The 23,154-nt window shown below is 38.2% G+C and overlaps 1 protein-coding gene across 6 annotated transcripts in view; it reads left to right on the top strand.

Moving 5' to 3' along the window:
* Positions 1–22,888, top strand: part of H4C16 (H4 histone 16) — a 30,682-nt gene extending 7,794 nt beyond the window's left edge. For 3 of the 6 annotated variants that reach the window (XM_017873488.1, XM_017873478.1, XM_017873460.1), the window contains 2 exons: positions 20,930–21,145; positions 22,138–22,888. The gene's annotated coding sequence lies outside the window, so the exon portion shown is untranslated. Of the gene's footprint in view, positions 1–8,996; positions 9,096–20,929; positions 21,146–22,137 lie in introns of all 6 variants that reach the window. The other 3 variants (XM_017873497.1, XM_017873483.1, XM_017873470.1) reach the window with 2 other exon arrangements.
* The last annotated feature ends 266 nt before the right edge of the window (positions 22,889–23,154 follow it).

The raw sequence follows: 23,154 nt of genomic DNA, 5'->3' as shown, positions 1-23,154 counted from the left end.
GCTGCCTGAAGGCCTCTGACATGCCCTGGAAACATTTTCCCCATTGTCTTGGTAGTTAACATGTGGCTCCTTATTGCTTATGAAAATTTCTGCAGCTGGCTTGAATTTCTTCTTAGAAAATAGGTTTTTCTTTTCCATCACATTGTCAGGCTGCAAATTTTCTACTTTTATGCTCTGCTTCCTTTTGAAACATAAGTTCCTGTTACAAACCATATCTTTGTGAACACATAAAACTGAATGCTTTTAACAGGATTCAAATATACTCTTGAATGCTTTGCTGCTTAGAAATTTCTTCACTAGAAACCCTAAATCATCTCTCTCAAGTTCAGAGTTCCAGAGATCTCTAGGGCAGGGGCAAAATGCCACCAGTATCTTTGCTAAAGAATAACAAGAGTCACCTTTGCTCCAGTTCCCAAGTTCCTCATCTCCATCTGAGACCACCTCAGCCTGGACTTTATTGTCAATATCACTATCAGCATTTTGACCAAAGCTATTCTTCTGAGCCCTCCAAACTGTTCCAGCCTCTGCCTATTACCTAATTCCACATTTTCGGGTATCTTTATGCAGCACCCCACTCCCAGTACAAATTTACTGTATTAATCTGTTCTCACACTGCTAATAAAGACATGTTCAACACTGGGTAATTTGCAAAGGAAAGAGGTTTAATTGACTCACTGTTCCACCTGACTGGGGAGGGCTTACAATTATCGCGGAAGGTGAAGGAGGAGCAAAGTCACGTCTTACATGGCAGTGGGCAAACAGAGTTTGTGCAGGGAAACTCCTATTTTTACAACCATTAAATCTCATGAGACTTATTCACTACCATGAGAACAGTATTGGGGAAACCACCCCTGTGATTCAATTATCTCCACCTGGCCCTGCCCTTGATACATGGGGATTATTACAAATCAAGGTGAGATTTGGGTAGGGACACAGACAAACCATATCACACTTCCTTCTGACAACTCAAAGCCTCTCATTACACACTTTATTTTAAATGTAGATTCAATGGTTTTCCTATCATTCCTTTGCAACATTTACAAGCTGATGTTTTAATTACCCATAAGTAGTTTTTGTTTGTTTTTTTGAGACAGAATCTCGCTCTGTCACCCAGGCTGGAGTGCAGTGGCACAATCTCAGCTCACTGCAACCTCCACCTCCCAGGTTCAAGCAATTCTCTGCCTCAGCCTCCCAAGTAGCTGGGACTACAGGCACCCATCACCATGCCCAGCTAATTTTTGTATTTTTAATAGAGTCAGGGTTTCACCATCTTGGCCAGGCTGTTCTTGAACTCCTGACCTCATGATCCACCTGCCTCAGCCTCCCAAAGTGCTGGGATTTCTGGCGTGAACCACCACACCCAGTCCACCCAATAAGTATTTTTTTAATAACTGGCATTGAATTCATCATGATTAGGATCATCGTCTGATAATACATTTGTTCATTATGAAATCTAAAATCCTTTGTACATATTTTTGTAATTATAAAATAATCTACCACTAAATTCCTCCCTACAAACTCAATCAAATCATAATACCCCAAAATACAAACAGCACCCTTGCAATCTTAAAAGTTATAATAGTGTGCTATGGTTTTAATATTTGTCTCTTCCAAAACTCTTGTTGAAATTTAATAACTCCATAACTGTAAGAAATAAATTCCTAGGCCAGGTGCAGCAGCTCATGTCTGTAATTCCAGCACTTTGGGAGGCCTAGACAGGAGGATCACTTGAGGTCAGGAGTTCAAGGCCAGCCTGGCCAACATGGTGAAACCCCATCTCTACTAAAAATATAAAAATTAGCCAGGTGTGGTGGCAGGTGCCTGTAATCCTAGCCACTCGGGAGGCTGAGGCAGGAGAATTGCTTGAATCCGGGAGGCGGAGGTTGCAGTGAGCTGAGACTGCACCACTGCACTCCAGCCTGGGCAACAGAGTGAGACTTTGTCTCACAAAATTAAAAAGAAAAGAGATTTCTTTCTTTTCTTTTTTTTCACCCAGTTTCAGTTATTTGGTTATAATCAGCAGAGAACAGACTAAGACATAATGCATATCAGTAAGTTTTCCATAATACTTATTGTGCTGTCTTACATTTTTAAATGGGATTTGTGAAATTTGATGAAAAGCAAATTGTCTTAGAGATAAATTATATATTAATCTTATAATTTGAAAAACCATTGAATTAGCTGCACTAGATATATGAAAAGGAAATACTTTATATTTTTCAATTAAATACTTACATTTTTGTGTTGTCTTTATTCATTATCATCATTAGCTCTGAACTCTTGTTTACTCTTTGAAGCATAAGATGAAGAAACTGGGGAAGGTACTTCCTGAGTTCAGCCTTTTTATAAAATAATTTTGTTACAATTATATTTCTAAGCAACTTAAGTGGTTTTGTATTTTTCATTTAATCTGGCAGTCTTTATCTTTTAATAAGAGAATTCAGTTCATTCACATTTAAAACTGTAAATATGATTTTCCTTCCTTCTTACTTTGTGTTTTCTATTGTTTCTTTTATTTTATTTATTTTTTGAGACAGGCTTGAATGTCGCCCAGGCTTGAATGCAGTGGCGCCATCATGGCTCATTGCAGCCTTGACTTTCTGGGCTCAGGTGATCCTCTCACCTCAGCCTCCTGAGTGGCTGGGACTACAGGCGTGTACCACCATGCTGGCTAATTTCTTGTGTATTTTTGTAGAGACAGGGTTTCGCCATGTTTCCCAGGCTGGTCTTGAACTCCTGAGCTCAAGCAATCTGCCCACTTCGGTCTCCCAAAGTGCTGATATTACAGGCATGAGCCACCACACCTCGCCTTATTGTGAAGGTTTTTTCAAGATACTATTTGTAACAAAAACTGCTAGTGATCCCTTCATTGTCCATTCTCTCCTTTGCTCTCAGTATCAGAACCTAAGTTCTATTGAGAGTGGTAAAGCACTCAGTGGGAAATGTGGGTTTTCTAGTCCAACTGCGAACTGTCCTTGCAGAGGATAATGCAGACGAGAGAAGCTTTGTGCTTCAGTCTTCCTCCTTGTTCCTGCTTGGAATATGGAAGTAATAATGACCATATAGCATTCATAAGATGACACTGAAGATGGAAACTGAATATTAATGATATTGGAACAAAAAAGATAAAAGGAAACTGGACACTGATGAAATCATGAGGCCACTGCATCGGTCTTAGGTAGTCTACCTTCAGATATATTGTACATGAGGGAAGAGTAAACTTTTATGTTTAAGCCCCTGTTATTTCAGCTGTTACTAATTTCCCCAAAGTGATACCAAACTGGTAGAATATGTATTCCTCTTTTTTTCCTTGTTAATTTAGAAGTAATAGTGTATTTTTCTATTTCATTGGTTGTTACATTCTCTTTCACGGCATGCATAGTCAAACTACATTTCTTTGCTCTTTTATGAAATACCAGTTCTTGTACATCCAGCCACATCATCACTTCTCCCACCTCAGAAAGTGGAGACTTCCAGAATATTTACTGCCCCACCTTCCATCTTTACTCTCTGGTTGACATCTTTTCATCACTTCCGTTTCCTTTCTCTGTATCCCTTGTCAACTTAAAGATGTAGGGAGATTAGCACTTCAATTGTAGACTGTTATTATGATTTCTCTTGCCAAGTACCTCTGTTATTTCAAGCATCTTTATTTAGCATTTACATTGCAAATTCCCAGTCACTATATCATTATCTACTCAGACTTAATTATATATACAACAGATGAATCATTGCTCACTACTGTTTGTTCTCTTCATCTTCTCTGATTTCAAAGTCTGTGTTCTGATTTATTTTTTGATTGAATAGTCCTTTTTAAAGACTTTTCCTTGAGTTATGTCGGTAATAGAAGCTGTAGGTGTGCACGGCAACTTATTCAAGCTTATGTACATGGCATTTGAGGTTGGGGCATGGAAAAATACGGAGGCACTGTGTGTATGTTCTTTGTGCATGAGCATGAAACTCCTTGACCCTGAAAACAGGACAGGGAGTGGAATGCGTGGTGTAATAAGGAATACTGAAAAGAACCTCCTGATAATGCAGTTTGAGTGCTTTTACAAGGCCACAGGTGTCTCACGACCCGACCTCAAAAAGGCCATCTAGTGGATGTTTGTGGTTTAACAAGCCCTTTCAATAAATACTTGGACGGATGCTGGGACGGACTCTCTCAGAAGAGCTGCCCCCGGCCCCACTCAGCTGGAATAGTCTGAGAACTTATTCTTGGCGTCCACTGCAAGCTATAAGCTCTGCAGGAGCTAAGAAATTTTGCACTCTAAGACTATCTTTTCTTCATGCTGTCTGTTAAATGCTATCTTAATGACATTTCAGTCTCTTTTTTTTTTCTCAGAAGTCTAGATAGTGTTCCATGGTACTGTAGATTCTGAGGTTAGCTAAGGGTCCCATGCTAAGAGAAGATTTGAAATGTGCTCAGCACAAGGAAATGGTAAATGTTTGAGGTGATGCATATTCTAATTTCCCTGAGTTTATCACTACACTTTGTTTCCTTTTATTTTTGGTTTTATCACGTTATTTGTGACAAACACTGCTTGTGACGCCCTCCATTCTCTCTTTTGTTCTCAATATCAGAATCTAAACACACATGTATCAAAACATCATATGTACTCCCTAAATATGTACGATTATTATGTATCAGTAAACATGTAAACATAAAGGAAGAGTATAATAACAAATAAAGAAGACCATCCACGATAGTTCTTTGGCCTTTATCTTATTGATGTCTCTGCAGAACCCTAATGCAACCTTCTAACACTTCATCATATTTATATATGTTTTATTATATATTAAGAGCACAGTAGTTTGCATTTTCCATTTCCTTTGAACGTATATACAAAGGCACATGGATAAGGAAAAGATATGTATCTCTAGATAACCTTAATTTATGTACAAATATTTTTCCCCATTGTCTTTTTCCCATTATCCTCCAAATATATTCATATCCCATCCTCAATTTTTTTTTGAAATGGAGTCTCACACTGTCACCTGGACTGGAGTGCAGAGGCACATTCTTGGCTCACTGCAACCTCCACCTCCTGAGATCAAGCAATTCTCCTGCCTCAGCCTTCCAAGTAGCTGGTATTACAGGTGCCCGCCACTACGCCTGGCTAACTTTTTGTGTTTTTAGCACAGACGGGGTTTCACCATGTTGGCCAGGCTGGTCTCGAACTCCTGACCTCGTGATCCGCCTGCCTCGGCCTTCCAAAGTGCTGGGATTACAGGCGTGAGCCACCGCGCCCGGCCCCCATCTTCTTTTCCCTCCATCTGACCTCCCCAAAACTTACCCTTGTTTCTCACTAGTGCTCCTTACTGCCAGATGCTCTGAAGGGCAGTCTACATTCATTGCCTCCACTTCAAGTCACACTCCCTACTCAAATTTTAAAATCTTCCACACTTACAACATACTGAAATTACTCTAAGGTTATCAATGACCTAATTTTAAAAACCCAGTTTTGTAGCTTATTTTCTCATTACAAAAGCAGTGGTTATTTAATGGAGGAAATGGCGAAATATATAGAAAAAGGACACACAGAAGAACAAAATTTAAAAGCCTCCTAAATACAGCACTCAGAGGTCATCGCTGATGAGCATATAATATATGCTAATTAATGTGTTAGCATATACTATATGTGCTAATAATGTGTTAGCATATATTATATGCAAATATATTCACGTGGAATGGTATCTTTGTTTATATTTGGGAGAACTTTCAAACATATTTATAAGCAATGGATAATCAGAATAATAGTATACATATTACTTAAAATTTTTCTTTTTTTTTTTTTGAGACAGAGTCTCGCTGTGTCGCCCAGGCTGGAGTACAGTGGCGCGATCTCGGCTCACTGCAAGTTCCGCCTCCCGGGTTCACGCCATTCTCCTGCCTCAGCCTCCGAGTAGCTGGGACTATAGGCGCCCGCCACCACACCCGGCTAGTTTTTTGTATTTTAGTAGAGACGGGGTTTCACCATGTTAGCCAGGATGGTCTCAATCTCCTGACCTCGTGATCCACCCGCCTTGGCCTCCCAAAGTGCTGGGATTTACAGGCTTGAGCCACCGCGCCCGGCCAAAATTTTTCTTTTTAACTTGTCGACATCTCAAGAATATTTCCATGTCAAAAAATACGTTTCCACAATGTAACTTTTATTAAACATCATATAAATACACCATGACTTATTTAACCAATTTCTTATTGTTTGACATTTTGTTTGTCTCTTTTTGAGAGCTATTATGAATTATGCCACAACAAATGTTACTGTTTATAAATCACCGTGACCTTCTGTGATTATTTACTTAGATACATACCCACAGGTAGAATATCTACATCAAGGGAAATGCATGGCTTTTGAAATATGGGCCTAACTTGCCCTTTTGAAGTTCTGCAGTTAGTGTGTTGAAATCCCCATTTCTTCACGCTTTCATCAATCCTAATGGTAACATAGTTTTAAAACTACCATTTTTATCTGAAAATGATATTTTGATTTTCATCTGAAAAAATGAAAAATAATATGGCTCAGTAGTTATTTATTGAATGAATGATTATAAAAAGATTGATCATTCATTCATATATATATACATAAGTCATTTAGATTTTGTTTTTTAAGAATTGTCAAGCTAGGCACAATTGCTCATGCCTGTACTCCCAGCACTTCGGGAGGCCAAGGCAGGCAGATCGCTTGAGGTCAGGAGTTCGAGACCAGGCTGGCCAATATGGTGAAACCCCATCTCTACCAAAAATATAAAAAATTAGCCAGGTGTGGTGGCACATGCCTATAATCCCAGCTACTCAGGAGGATGAGGCAGGAGTATCGCTTGAACCCGGGAGGCGGAGGTTGTAGTGAGCTGAGACCGGGCCACTGCACTCCAGCCTGGGTGACTGAGCGAGACTCCATCTCAAAAAAAAAAAAAAAAAGAATTGTCAGTTTCTGTTCTTTACCATCTTATTTTCAATACAAATGTTAGTCTTTGAAAATTTGCTTTAAAGAATCATCTTACATATTATGACCATAAACTAGCATGTCATATTTTTCAGATGGATTTTCCCAGTTTCTCCTGACACTTTATTTTGGTTTTTGAACTAAACAGAAACTTGAAAATACTTATTAAATGACTTGAAGTTTTCCTAGTAAATAAAAGGAGCATTTAAAAATGTACATAGGTTTTAACTAAAAAGTTATAAAATCTGAAACATGATATTGAGTTATGTGAACATAGTAAAGCAAATATTGGTAAATGTTTTGAATTTATACTTCAGTAATAATATTTACTCCTCCAAATAGCAGGGTATGCGTCTTTGATTAGTGTGGGGTAAGTAAGGTTTTGAACATTTAATCTTCAGAAAAAAATAAAGCGAAAGGGAAAACATTTTCATGGGGGGTCACAACCAACTCGCACTTTTTCATTTGGCCACGTAATCCTGAAGAAAGAGTATATGTGACTGAGAGGCAGGGAATGGAATGTTTCTATTTGCCTCGCCCATAGCATGTTGCACAGGTAACAATTTTTTCTAAACACCATGTTTGGATTCTCTTAGCTCTGTTTGTAAGCACTCTTCTTTGCTCTATTTGCTTGCTCACCCCTTAAAATTGCCAGTGCTTATTTGTGGGGGATTCCATTCATCTCTACATCTGGATTTATCTGGTTTCACTGGATAATAAAATTCACAAATGCACCTTCTTTTTTCAAAGTTTTTTTGTTTTGTTTTGTTTTGTTTTTTGTTTTTCTTTGAGACAGGGTCTCACTCTGTTGCTCAGGCTGGAGTGCAGTGGCACGATCTCCACTCACTGCAACCTCTGCCTCCCAGGTTCAACCAATTTTCGTGTCTCAGCCTCCTGAGTAGCTGGGACTACAGGCACCCGCCACCACACTCGGCTTATTTTTGTATTTTTTGTAGAGGCAGAGTTTCACCATGTTGGTCAGGCTGGTCTCAAACTCCTGATCTCAAGTGATTCGCCCACCTTGGCCTCCCAAAATGCTGAGATTACAGGCATGAGCCACCATGCCCAGCCTCCAAGTTTTTTTATTGATACACAATTGTACACACTTTATGTGGTACATGTGATCTGTTGGTATATGCATAGAATGTGTAATGATCACATCAAGGTATTTAGCATATCTATCACCTCAAACATTTATTATTTCTTTGTGTTGGGAACATTTCAAATCTTCACTACTAGCTATTTTGAAATATACAATACACTGTTGTTAACTATAGTCATCCTATTGTGCTAATCAAACATTAGAACTTATTCCTTCTATCTAAATGTATGCTTCTATATCATTCTACTCTCTACCTCCATGAGAACAACTTTCTTTTTTTTTTTTTTTTTTGGATGGAGTCTCACTCTGTTGCCCAGGATGGAGTGCAGTGCCACAATCTCAGTTCACTGCAAACTCCGCCTCTTGGGTTCAAGTGATTCTCCTGCCTCAGCCTCCCAGGTAACTGGGATTACAGCCGGGTAGCTGGGGTGCATGTCACCACACCCGGCTAATTTTTTTTTTTTTTTTTTTCATAGAGACAGGATTTCACCATGTTGGTCAGGCTGGTCTCGAACTCCTGACCTCAGGTGATCCACCCACCTCAGCGTCCCAAAGTGCTGGGATTATAGGCGTGAGCCACCATGCCCAGCTGAGACCAACTTTTTTTTGTTAACTCCCATATGTCCTTATGAAATGCACCTTCTTTCTAAATTAATTTATTTTCTTTTTCCTCCAAACTGTTCCTTATAACTGTAAATAATGTTTTCTATTACAAATATTTATAGAGATTTATAGATGCTGAACAAATCCCAAACTTTCAGAGGCATACTGCAATACAAGTTAATTTCTCACTAAAATAACAGTTCAATGAAGGTGGGTATTTGTAGTGAGAAAATAGTGTTCCTTCTGGATTTGATTCAAGTGTGCCTGTTTTAATCAAGTGAAGCTATAAGAATATCATGAGTGTTCTTTAACACTGATCTTCTGTCTTCTACCTGGAACCACAGGTATGCCACCATGCCCAGCTATTTACAGGAAATCTTAAAAGATGTCACCCATGCTGGAGTCAGTGGAGGTGTGGTGTGTGGCCATACAATCGTGTTCAGGTGACTACACTAATGCCATAAAAGCTTCACACAGTCTGGGATAAGGGTGCTCAATACATCATAGTTTTGTTCTTTAAAGAAGATACATTCTCATGAAATAAAATCAAGATTTGCTTACCATTAGAGGCTTACAGAAAAAAAGGAAACCAGCAGGCATGATAAGAGTTCTATGACTGCTCTCCAATTTATTAAATTTGTATTCCACTAGGGAATTCAACCCTACCATTCCTGACACATCCAAGTATGTATGCTAAGTACAAATCTCAAGTGCTGCCTTAGAGGATTCGGAAAAGAAGATGGGGCAATAATTTCTTCAACGCATTATTATTTACCATAATCATACATGTTATATATGACAAGCATTTTCTTATACCCTAGTGAAACAAATCGTAGGCCTCAGGGTCTGTACAATTACATATAGTAAAAACAAGTATTTGCAAAACTGTTTTATAAGTGTAACACTAGAAATAAGGAAAAGAATGCGGGTATAAAAAGAACCAGTAAGAGTACTCTTTAAAGAGGAGTCAGGAAATTTATACCAGAATTTATGCACTACACCTCTGACCTAGTCTCTAATAGAGGAAAGGGAGAAATGGTGCCAGGGGCATAGGAAGTGACTATACCACTGTTAAGGAATTTAGATTTTCATCTGAATGAATGTGAAGTTATTTAAGAATAATCAGAGGAGTTGTATAAACCAAATTTCTGTTTTAGAAAGACCACTCTGCCTGAGCGCAGTGGCTCATGCCTGTAATCTGAGCATTTGGGGAGGCCAAGACTGGCAGATCACTTGAGGTCGGGAGTTCAAGATCAGCCTGGCCAACATGGTGAAACCCCATGTCCACTAAAAAAATACAAAAATTACCTGGGCGTGGTGATGCACACCTGTAGTCCCAGCTACTCAGGAGGCTGAGGCAGGAGAATTGTTTGAACCCGGAGGGGGAGGTTGCAGTGAGCTGGGATCGTGGCACTGTACTTCCACCTGGGCGACACAGCAACACTCAGTCTCAAAAAAAAAAAAAGAAAGAAAACAGCTAGGAATGGCAGCATGCATCTATAGTCCCAGCTACTCAGGAAACTGAGGACAGAGGGTCACTTGAGCCCCGGAGTCCAAGTCTAGCCTGAGCAACAAAGTAGATCCCATTTCAAAAATAAGGGAAACAGAAAAATGAATTAATTTATAGAAAGAATAATGAAAGATAAGAAAATAAAAGAGATCAGTAAAATAAAACATTAAGAAAACAAGCCAAAAAAAACTTTTAAAAAAAGGAGAACCAAAGCTAAAAGCAAACTTTTGTAAACAATAATAAATTAGAAAAAATGTCTGCTATGAGTAATTTTATTTTATTTTATATTTTTATTTATTTATTTAATTTTTGAGATGGAGTCTCCCTCTATTGCCCAGGCTGTAGTGCAATGGCGCCATCTCAGCCCACTGCAACCTCCGTCTCCCGGGTTCAAACTATTCTCGTGCCTCAGCCACCCGTGCAGCTGGGAGTACAGGTATGTGCCACCATGCCCAGCTAATTGGTTTTCTTTCCCTTTTTTTTTTTTTTTTTTGTATTTTTAGTAGAGACAGAGTTTCACCGTGTTGGCCAGGCTGGTCTCAAACTCCTGACCTCAAGTGATCCACTCACCCTCCCAAAATGCTGGGATTACAGGCGTGACCACCATGCCCGGCCTGCTAAGAATAATTTTAAACAGCACACATATATAAAGAATATAAAAACAATTTAAGAAAACATTATGAGTAACTACAAGCTAAGTTTTTTATAATCAATAGCTAATTGCATTTACCAGTATTTTTTACTGACACCTGATTCACAGTTTCTTGCATCCTATTCCCTCTCCTGGACTCACTTGACAACTTTCTGAACCAGGTCCCTTTAGTATTTCTTTTAGCAAGAATGTGTAGGTTGCAAACTTTCTTTGTCTTTGTATGTTTGAAAATGGCTATATTTGGTCTTTATTTTTTAGTGATAGGTTAGCCATTTATGAAATTCTAGATCGAGAGAAATTTTCTCTCAGCACTTTAGAACTATTTAATTCTGGCAGCTGCTACTATAGCATGAAAAAGTAGCATGCTTTCCATTAGATTCTCAGTCTTTAAGGTGTTTTGCCTCGAGTACACTTAAAGATATGTGGGTTTGGCCAGGCACAGTAACTCACGGCTGTAATCCCAGCTCTTTGGGAGGCCGAGGCAGGTGGATCATGAGGTCAGGAGTTCAAAACCAGCCTGGCCAACATGGTGAAACCCTGTCTCTACTAAAAATACAAAAAAATTAGCCAGGCGTGGTGGTGGGCACCTATAATCCCAGCTACTTGGGAGGCTGAGGCAGAGAATTGCTTGAACCCGGGAGGGAGAGGTTGCAGTGAGCCAAGATTGCACCACTGCACTCCAGCCTGGGCTACAGAGCGAGATTCCTTCTCAAAAAAAAAAAAAAAAAAAAAAAAAAGATATGTGATTTCAATTTGGGAAAATTCTCAGCCACTTTCTTTTCAATATTGCTTGTTTTTAATTTTCTTCATTTTTTACTTGTGGAACTCATAAAATACTAATATAACAAAACAAGAATTATTAATAGTATAAATAGTATATATAAGTATACTTATAGTTAATATTTTCTGAGTGCTTACTCTTTTTAAAGGGTGATTCACAAAAATTCTATGGAACAGGTGCTGTCTTTCCACCTATTTTACGGATGAGAAAGCTAAGAACACTGGCTGATAAGTAAAACTGGCTAGCATCACACCGTCAGTAAACAATGGATTCAAGATTTAAATCATTATAACGTAGCTCCAGGGTCCACACTATTAACCCCTTACCAAAGTACGTGGGTCAGTCACCCGTGACCCAGCCACTTGGTTTTGCATCTTCTCTCTCTCTATGGTATTCTGCGTTGGGGCTCCATATACTCTTTAATTTTACTGTGTCTCTGATTATTTTAAGATTGTGCCCACATGACTGACTGGGCTTCTCAGCTCCATTCCAGGCTTAAATTGATAGCTTATATTTAATGCTCTGTTGGCTATTGTGCACCTAGCAAAGGTTGGCATGGCCCTGGTCCTGGTATGCAGGCTGCCAGTCTTCTCTCTTCCCACTGTAAGCAGCAGCTTGACACAGGCCACCTCTCCCGCAGGGACTATAATTCGTTTTAAGCCATTCCTTCGGAGGTGAGAGGGCCCCCATGTAAGTTCCTAGTTTCTCCCCAGATGACAGGCATTAATGGATCATGTTACCTGCCCATCCACCACACCGCGCCCTAAAATTTGAGTTTCTGGATCTTCAGTCTGTTTCTAGCAGGAAGGCTCATTCTCTCCTCATTCATTATTTGTCCTAAAATGAGTTCATTCAAATTAATGGATTAATTTACCACCTCGCTAAAGATGATGCTCGAATTTATGTTTCTTACCTAAACCTCCTTTGAAAGCATCAGACCCTTGTTTTCAATTACCAACATTTTCTGGCTATTTGGTTTTTAGCTCTTTGTAAATTGTTATTTATCTTTACTTTTATTTTTTGTTAGGAGTCTTGGAGATTAGTGGGAATATGTGAACTCAACATACTTTCACAAGAAATTCTCCATTTAATCTTAGCGTTTCTTTTTGTAATTTAATCTTGTTTTTTTAATCAAAATAAAACACAGAAATCTTTTGCTGCACCTATCCCAACACCCAGTTTCTGCTCTCCAGATGTCAACCAGCTTTTTCTTCTGCTAATTATCTCTATACTTCTAAATAACATATAACAACTGCTACATCTAAACTTTTTAGTTTTGGGTTTCATCTATAAACTTCCTATCACGAAGGAGGAAAATTACCTCTCTTACATATCCCTCCCTTCTACCTACTCATGAACTTTTCTAACCCCCATCTGTCAAGTCTATTTCAAAGTTTTTGGTTAGATCAGTATTCAAGTATTTATATTATTATAACTACAAGAATATTATTCATAACTGAGCCATATATTTTATGATTAAATTTCTTGTAAAAATTTTTGCTTTCCCTGGAGTTAAAATTATCGATCATGGTTGATGCTTTAATTCCCCTATAGAAGTGAAAATGTTTAATTTTTTTTCTGAAGCCTTCTGATTCAGTCTGTATGGGTTGGTTTCTAGGTCTTTGAGAACTTGCATGTCTGAAATAATTTTTATTCTCCTCTTACAATTGACTGATACTTTGAGTATAAAACATCATTTTTCCTTTGAATTTGAAAACATTTTTCTATTGTCTGCTACTGTGTTAGTCCATCTGCATCACTATAAAGCAATACTTGAGACTGGGTAATGTATAAAGAAAAGAGGTTTCATTGCCTCACGGTTTTACAGACTGTACAGGAAGCATAGTGTTGGTATCTGCTTCTGGTGAGGCCCTCAAGAAACTTTCAGTCATGGCAGAAGGCAAAGGGAAGCAGGCACATCACAGGAGGAGAGATAGAGCAAGAGAGACTGAGGAAGTGCCACACCCTTTTAAACAACCAGATCTTACCTGAATTCATTACTGCAGGGAGGGCACCAAGCTCTTCATGAGGGATCCACCCACATGACCCAAACATCTCCCACCAAGTCCCACCTCCAACATGGGGATTACAGTTCAACATGAGATTTGGAGGGGATAAAGGTCAAAACCATATCAGCTAGTTTCCATCCAGCTATTGAGAAATTCAAAGACATTCTGATTTCTAATCCTGTGTATTTGACTTTTTACATCTTAAAAGCTTTTAGAATTGTATCTTTCTAGCTGTGTTTTGAAATTTCTTCATTGTGTTTGGTGTAGGTCTTCATTTATTGTGCAGGGTACTTGGTAGGCCTGTTATTTCTTATTATTTATTGATAATTTTCTCTTCTCTGTTTTCTCTCTTCCCTCTTAATAGAAATCTATTATTTATTATTATATTTTTATTCATTCTCTCTTTGCATTTTTTGCTGTACTATTGGAAGTTTCTTAAGCTTTATCTTTCATCCTAATGGAATTTTTTAATAGCTTTTTATTTCTTTGTGAGATGTTGCTTTGGTCTTTGAATGTTGCTTTTTACATAAACATATAGTTTTACTTGTTTCAGGGTTGTAATATTATCTCATATCTTTGGGGCTGCTTAGATTTTTTTTTTTTTTTTTTAATGCTTCATTGTTTTCCTTACACTTTTAATTTTTTGGAGTACTTTTTCGGGTTTTTTTTTTTTTTTTTCCTGTGTATTTTATAATGGAGGCTTCCCTCTAAATGCCAGATAATATTTAAGCTTCCCATTCATATTTAATCGTGAGGCACTGGAAAGCTGATTGCAAGCTTTGTACTTAAATTCTACCGGTTGACCAATGACTTTCTCTGTTTGGTAACAGGTAGGGACTTATTTTTAAGTGAATCATTAGCTGCCAGTATCTTTGGATTTTTTTTTTTTTTTTTTTTTTTTTCTGTATCAGTTTTCCATGAGGAGAATCTTCTGCCTGTAGAATAATAAGGCGACATGTAAACAAACCCAGAGCTGTGGAATGGAGCTTGGGGTCCATTTTTCAGTGTGTAGGCTTTTAGTCCCTATCCTTTTCAGTTCAGCCTCCTCACCTTTCTGCTGTCCTGAGTGTGAAGGATAGCAGATGTCTATCCTTCACATTGAATCCTCTGATTCAGTGTCTCCAGAGAATAAACTTCCCATCTCTGTTGAAGTAAGGGTGGGCCTCACAGGCTCTAACTGCTTCTCAAACCAACTTTAAACCAAACCTTCTCTTTTCAGCCCTATCTGCGCAACTACCTTCAGAGGCACCTTGCATTTTTAATTTGTGACACTTTTGGAGTTCCTCAATGCAAACGGAGGCTGCTTTTTTTTGGCTCGCCCCTGAACTTGCGGAGTACATAGTTTTCATCTTTATTCAGTCTTCTAAGTGAATTTTCTCATGTCCATATTCTTTCCAATTTTTCCCAATTTTCTTGCTATCTCTGGTCTGCCATTATCTTCTCTTTTTTTCTCTTTTACAGTTTTTTTTTTTAATCTATGCATTATCATTTTAGAGAAATAAAGAGAAGCAAAGGTAAGCATATACATTTAATTCACTGCACTTAACTAGGAGTTTGTATTTAATAATCCACTTTAATCAGATGTCTACCTGACATTTTATTGAATCTTTTCCACCTCCTTGCTTTTCAGGTTTGTTTGTTTGTTTGTTTGTTTTTCTATTCTTGTATCTACCATGTAGGCTTGCCTATTATCTTAATTTAGCATCCTCAGGCAAAGCTATTTTTTATCATTGCCCTTCCATTGCACTGTGTACAACTCTGCTATTGCTGCCTTGATTACATATTGATGTAGTACAAATATGTGGATGGATGGCTCTCTTCTGTTTCTCTGGGTAGGGAATTTTTCTACACCCAGGGTCCAACATAGGACCCGCTACTGATTCATGTTCCTTAAACTTTATTGAATGAAAAAAAAATGCCTCAGGGAATTTAATGGGGAACTCAATGCGAAGACCTGCATGTCCATGGGCCAGTCAAGCTATATTCAGAATCAGGATTTAGAAGCTTCGGAGATCATCTATTTAAACTACTTTGTTTTACAAATGAGAAAACTAAAGCCTAAATGAGGAAAATAAAACTTATTATATGGTATATAGCAGGGACTTTAATTCACATTTTCTAAGATCCTCACCCACAGATCTTTCTTCCATACTCTATTTCTTTAAGCAATGACATTTTGATAAGCAGAAGTCAGCAAATTTATGGCCATATTGTAAACAATACAGTTTGTTTTTGTTACTGAATCTAACATTTGTGAAACATGATACGGATAGCTGTGTACAAAACAAACTGAGGTTAGGAAACTTTAGCAAACCAGATAAAAGGCTGATGTTTGAAACCATGTGAAGTGATACAGACCTGAACTAAGATGGCATATGGAGAAAAATATTGATGGGATGTATCAAAAAGCAGAAGAGAGAGATGCATTAAATAATAAGCAGGATAAGGAGGATGTTTGTACCATTTTCAACAATAGGGTGAGTGACAGAGCAGGAGTACTGTCATCTCAGACAAACACCACCACTTTAAGTTCCAGCTCCCTTTCTAGCCTCATGCATTTCAAGGAAATCACTTCCCTTCTAACAAGAAGGAGCCAGAAAGAGCAGACAGTGAAACAAAGATAAGACAGCTCCAGTATAGGGGGAAGTGCGGGGAAAGTCTCTGCCAAACTTCACCTTCATACGTTGGGCCCCAGTAAAACGGTGGGCCTTAAAAAGCACATTCCTTTCCCTTCAGGTGCACTAAGATAGGGAAGCTAAAAGCAGACTAGGGGGGTATTCCTGCAGCTGCAGGAAGATGTATGGGAACAGACACAAAACTCTCCCTCCCAGATAAACACAACAAAGACACAGAAGCAGTCCAAGCCTCTGATAAACTCTCCCACCCTGAATCCTTAAAAACTCAGTCTGTAAGAGAGCGGGTTCTGACCTAACTTAGCCAGAAGCCCCTCTTAGGTTTGTTTTCTCTAAAATAAACCTGTCCCTGGCTGTCGAGCCACCTTTCATGTTTCTTTCCTCTTTCTTTAATTCTTATAGAGAGATTTTACATAAGATTATTGCAAAATAATTGGTCTTTTTTCCATGGAACCACATATACTGATTTGGAATTCATTCTATAACAAAATAAAACAGTGCATAATAATGAAACTTCAGCACCACACTTAGTTAAAATGTTTCTCTAGAAGAAACAGCCTTGTTAGAAAGTATAAGCCCTGATTCCTCAGTGTGGACTCTTTGTGATACCACATTTTAACCTCTTAACCAGTAATCTGGTTTCAAATCAGATGTGCTGCAGTCCCCACCTTGGGCTCATAAGACCACAGACTTTTCCATAAAAAGAGATGAAAGGGAGATATGTGGCCTTCACCACTTCCAGGTGTACAAAATGTTTAACTGTCTACAAAGGTCAGTCTTCGGTAAAATGTTACCAGGTGGGGCACTTGTAGAGGTTCCTGATTCCTCTGCTTCCAGATTTTGGCAGGGACTTTAATTCAGGTTTTCTAAGATCTCACCCACAGATCTTTCTCCCACACCGTATTTCTTTATTTTAAGCAATGGCATTTCGATAAGCAGAATTCAGCAAATTCATGGCCATATTGTAAACAATACATTTTGTTTCTGTTATTGAATCTAATTACATTTGTGAAAAGTGATACAGAATCTGTATGCAAAACAAACTGGGGTTAGGAGACTTTAGCAAACCAGATAAAAGGCTGCTAGGCTCATGAAACCATAGACTTTTCCATATCAAGGGATGAAAAGGAGATATGTGGCCATCACCACTTCCAGGTGTACAAAATGTTTAACTCTCTGCAGAGGTGAGTCTTCAATAAAATGTTACCAGGTAGTGAAAATTTTGGTGAGTGTATCTCTTATATTTTTTCTTTTACATATTTGAGGGCACACTGAGAAATTCATCCTTTCTTGGTTTTCGTTATGTATCTTTTTTCTATTTTTCCTCCTACCTCCCAGGCTATTCCTCTTCAGTCTCTTCTCCAAGATCCTTGTCCTCTGCCCTCCTTTAATTTAATTTAATTGTTTTGTTTTGAGGTGGAGTCTCTCTCTGTCACCCAGGCTGGAGTTCAGTGCCGCAATCTTCGCTCACTGCAATGTCCGCCTCTCTGGCTCAAGCAATTCTCCTGCCTCGGCCTCCCAAGTAGCTGGGACTACAAGTACCTGCTGCCACACCTGGCTAATATTTTTGTATTTTTGATAGATACGGGCTTTCACCATGTTTGCAAGGCTGATCATGAACTCCTGACCCCAGGTGATCTGCCCACCTTGGCCTCCCAAAGTGGTAGTATTACAGGCTCTGCCTTCCTTTTACATGCCAGGGTGTCCTGATTATCTTTCTCAGTGAGTTGTCTCTTTATTATATTGTGTCTCAACACATTCTCTGGGTAATCTCACACCTTTCCATGGCTCCACCTTCTACCTCTTACCTATGGACTCCAAGTCTCTGTTGAGAATTCAGACCAATCTCCTTAGCTCCAAACCTGGATATCCTACCTAATATTATCTCCTCTAAAATTTCCACAGTCACCTCCTCCTCAACATATTTAAAACTGAATTAATAATTTCTCTCATAGATTTAATCTTCCTTTTTTGTTGCCTGAAAGGCAGAAACTTGGGAGTTTTCCTACTCTTATCCTGCCCTCTGTTGCCCTCTGTTGTCCACCCTAACATCTAGCCTCCATTTGAACATTCTAAAATCCATTCCTTCTTTTATGATCACTTTTAGTTTAGTTCCTCAATGATTTACAGTTTTATTCTTATTTTAAATTTATTTAGATTTGGAGTCTCATTCTGTCACCCAAGCTGGAATGCAATGGCATGATCATAGCTCACTGCACCCTTGAACTCCTGGGCTCAAGCGATCCTCCTGCCCTGGCCTCCAAAAGCACTATGATTACAGGCATGAGTGACCATGTCCAGCATTGATTTCCAGGTTTAGTCATTAACCACAGATGTGGGGCTAACTAAGTACCCAGCACTGTGCTAAGTACATTATCTGCTTTACTTAGTTTGATCCTCATAACATTCCTATGAAATAAACTGATTGCCCTTATTTATACTGAAGATGTTAATAAACTTGACAAAAGACATAATGCTAATAAATAAAGGAGCCTCAGTTTGAAATTTATTTAGTTAGTTAGTTCCTCTTTGTAAAAAGAGAAAATTGGGTTTTCAAAAGAATCAACTATTAAATTAGACAACTGTCTTTTCAAAAGAGTTCATGTTTTGTGTGGAGCCAGCCATGAACTAATCTAGAACAGAGCTGCTCAATTGAAATGTAGTGCTATTATGTGAATCACATGTGTAATTTAAAACTTTCTAGTACCCATTTTAAAAAAAGAAATTGGTAAAATTAATTTTAAAAATCTATTTTACTTGACTCAGTATGTCCAAAATGTAATTTCAACACCAAACCAAAAAAAAATTGTTGAGGTCAATTGTTGGCTCACGCCTGTAATCCCAGCACTTTGGGAGACCAAGGTGGGAGGATCATTTGAGGTCAGGAGTTCAAGACCAGCCTGGCCAATATGACAAAACCCCATCTCTACTAAAAACACAAAAATTAGCTGAGCATGGTGGCACTTGCCTGTAATTCCAGCTACTTGGGAGGCTGAGGCACGAGACTTGAACCCCGGAGGCAAAGGTTGCAGTGAGCTATGATTGCATCACTGCAGTCCAGCCTGGGTGACAGAGTGAGATGGTCACAAAAACAAAAACAGAAACAAATCTTTGAGGCATTATACATTATTTTATCGCACTAAGCTTTTGAAATCTAGTGTGTATTTTACACATACATCTCAATCAGGAGACTAGTTTTTCAATTTACTGTATTTCATAAAGTTTACAGTTGAAAATGTTTCACATATCCAAGTTTTTCAAACATACTTTAGAATGTTTCAATAGTTGAATCAAGTACCAAAAGAGAAAAAATAAAACCATTTTCTTTTACTATGGACATTTATATTGACAAAACTTGTTTATCATTTTAAAGAATTGATCTAACTTTAAAGTAAAAACATATAAGATTCAAAATTAGGCCCATCCACATTAAGTAAATTCACTAACTGTTGTGTTAAATTAGTATTATTAACATTGAATTCAAAGGAGTATTGCATAAATTGAAAATCAGCTTGAAATTTACCAGTATGAAAACAGGATTCTTCAAATTTTTCTTGCGGCTTTTATGGCCAATTTGCATAATGCTGTGACTGATTCACAAGCTTTATTTGATAAAAGCTTCTTTATATTTTTTTCGCAAGGTGTCAGAGCCCCGGCAATGGAAGGTGGTAGGCTCGGGGCAAAAAGAAGAATTTACCCACAGCAGTATAGGTTTGAAAGGGAAAGTTTTATTAGATGGAAATAACACTGCAGCAGAGTGCAGCGGGGCGCTTCCGCAAGAGAGGACTGAGCATGCCACGGTGAATTTTTCCTTAGGGGCATTTATGGACCTTGAAGAGGGAGCTTAAGGGTTCTTTGGGCCATATTACCCACCTAGGTCATAATAAATAATTGCATTTGTAGACATTTTGGTGCCTTGATGTCAGCAAGGGTTGCACAATGAGTTTCGATGTGTGCATTCCAGAGATGTATAGAAATTTTTGTTACCCTATAAATTTTTGGGAAAGAAGTCAGGTACTTGAAGCCAGCTTTAGATAAGAGGGACATCTAATTACTTCTAAATCTCTCAGAGAAGGAGTTTTGCCTCTGGATGGTCTGCTTAATGGCCACCACCAGGTGGTCCTTGCTCTCTTCATTTTTACCTAATAAATATCTTGGTCAAATCTTTGACCCTTTGTATACCCCCATGCTCATGTCTACCTGCTGCCTATTAGGGTCTCCAGAAAGGGAAAACAGCACAGTGAAGGGCAGCATCAAATCTGTCTGGCTACTTCTGTCATGAAGGAAATGAAGGGTCATGAAAAATGTGTCCACGGGCCAGGGCAGAGGGAATGGCAGAGGACCAGATTCCATCAAGAGGCCCCATGTAAATGGAAGTTGCTGTTGCAGGCTGGTATTGGGCTTGCAAGGTCATCTACAATCTGAAGATGTAAACTTAATGAGAGTGGTAGAAAGGCAGGGACCAAATAGTAAAAGGAGAATGATGAGGAATAAAGGTCCAAGGAATGGGAGAAGCCAAGTGATTTTTGGAAACCAACCAGTAAAGGTTTTGGCCCAGTTTTGGTTACTTTGAGAAAGTATATGCTAACTCACTTTGGCTATCACTTATTTTGGCATGTCATGTCCAATATAATCTCATGGGAAAACATCCACCCGGTCCAGTCTCTGTGATCCTTTGATATCTTCTTACAGAGCAAGTGATGGCTCTCTAGTGAGTGACTTTGATAAAGTCCTGTCTATTCAAACCCCAGAAGAAACTGAACATTGGTGGATGATGGATTTGGGTTCCAAATGAACTATGAATGTTGTATCAGTCACCAACTGAAGAGACAATTTTCATGGACAAATAAAGACACTTGCGATTTTAATTGGGAACTCACTTGCTCAGAGTGGCAAGACAAATTCCAGGTAAGGATTGAAATTTTAAGCATTAAAAATATCAAGTGAACAACTCATTAAGCTTTCATATCATTTTATGCTCGTGCAGCAGTAGTTCTTATTTCCACTTATAGTTTGGAGAATTAACTGCAGACAGTTTTCTTAACACTTGTATCATCTAGCTATATGGAAATACCCTATTCTCAGTGAACATTTAATATATTCATCAAGTTGGTCTTTCAGCTTGCTAAAATGAAACTCATTTCTTGCAGGTAAAATGGGCATTTAATAACATTTACCAGTAATTTGCTTACAACAATTCATTCAGTCAAAATCGCCCAAGCAGTTGATACATGTTATTATATACTACATATTTTTCTAGAATTAAAAAATAAATGTGTAGTGCCAGCCCTAGATGTAAGTTACATATATCAACTCTATCCAATTTTATAACCATAAAATTTACCTTTTTTACATGCTTCTAACTCTAACAATGTGAGAAATGTAGATCATTGCAATTATCCCCACAAGGCAGATGGCTTCACACAAAATGGATAGTAGAATCCAGCTTCTTAGGCTAGACACATGGTAGACATTTTTTCCTTTGTTTTTGCAAAATTGCAATGTAAGTTGTATATTGTTGGAGTGAAAGATGTGAAGAACTCATAGAAGTGGTGATGAAGGCAATTTATATTTTCAACTTACAAAAGACCTAAAATTGCCTATATGGAGCAGAACTGAGGTAGGGAAACACTGTAAAAATTTTGTTCTATTTGATTTGGCACATATACTCACAGTGCTTTGTTAACTTCCTAAAAATATTTATTTGGAAAAACAATTTATAAATATGAGAGTAATGTAATACCTGCTGCCTAATAGGCAGCAGGTAGAAGCATACAAAATTTCCTTTTTATTATTATCTGTAAACTGTTTGCAAGGTATTTTAACTTCCTGTTAGTCATTAATTATCTCTACAACTGCATAGTTAATATTTCAGTATTATCTCTAATGTTGTCTTACAGGAAACGTACAACTCAGTCTATCACCTTCAATCAATCCAGATGACTTGAGAAAGCCATTGTGTTTGAAAACATTACATATATTCAAAAACCAATGAGAGGCAGATCCCTGGTATATGGTAGATTTGGGCTTTTCGGAAAAATTTGCCTCAGTCACCAACCAAAGAAATTGTTGCCAGGAATAAACAAATGAAGCTATAATTCTAGTTGGAGATTTATGTGAAAATGATACCATATTAAATCCCAGGCATGAATCCAAGTTTTGAGTTCTAGAAGGATCATGGTATGTTTATCCTTTTTGTTTTCACCAACCCTGACAGATGGTCTACATTCCAAGATTAGAACATGAAGTTAGAAGGGCTGCATTCTATGAGGCAGGGCGAATTAGACATGGAATTACAGAGCTTTTCTTTGCAATTTCCATGACTATTACTTATGTGAAATTACACAAATCTAAGGATCACTCTGAGCCACAGTTTCTCCATCCTATTCTGAAATCTCTTTAAAGGACTTGAGTCCAAGCTCTCTCCCACACTGCAAGATCCCATTGCAGTGGTTCCTATACCTGCTGCCATGGCCTCCTCCAATCGAGTCAGCCTTACTATCTTAAAAAAAAGTAAATAAGTGCAGCTAACCACCATGGCAAATGTATACCTATGTAACAAACCTGCATGTTCTGCACATGTATCCCAGAACTTGAAGTAAAATTAAAAAAAAAAAGAAAAAAGAAATAAATAACATCTCTTTAAAATAACTGTCTTTCCATTTTGTACCACCACCAATTTAGTTACTGGGACTATACCAGCAGACACAATAGGTAAAAATCCCTGCTGTCATGGACATAACATTCAACTGGGAACAAACAGAAAAAAATCAGATATATATACACATATATGTATATTTATATATATATATATATGGGTGTGTGTGTGTGTGTGTGTGTGTGTATGCCAAATAGCTCTAAATACAGTGCAGTCAGACAGGGCAGGGGAAAGGGTTGCAATTTTTTTTTTTTTTTTT

Source organism: Rhinopithecus bieti, unplaced genomic scaffold (assembly GCF_001698545.2).
Source record: "Rhinopithecus bieti isolate Rb0 unplaced genomic scaffold, ASM169854v2 scaffold_110, whole genome shotgun sequence".
Taxonomy (NCBI): domain Eukaryota; kingdom Metazoa; phylum Chordata; class Mammalia; order Primates; family Cercopithecidae; genus Rhinopithecus; species Rhinopithecus bieti.
Note: the sequence above shows the minus strand (reverse complement) of the source record. Positions and strands in the feature narration are given on the sequence as shown.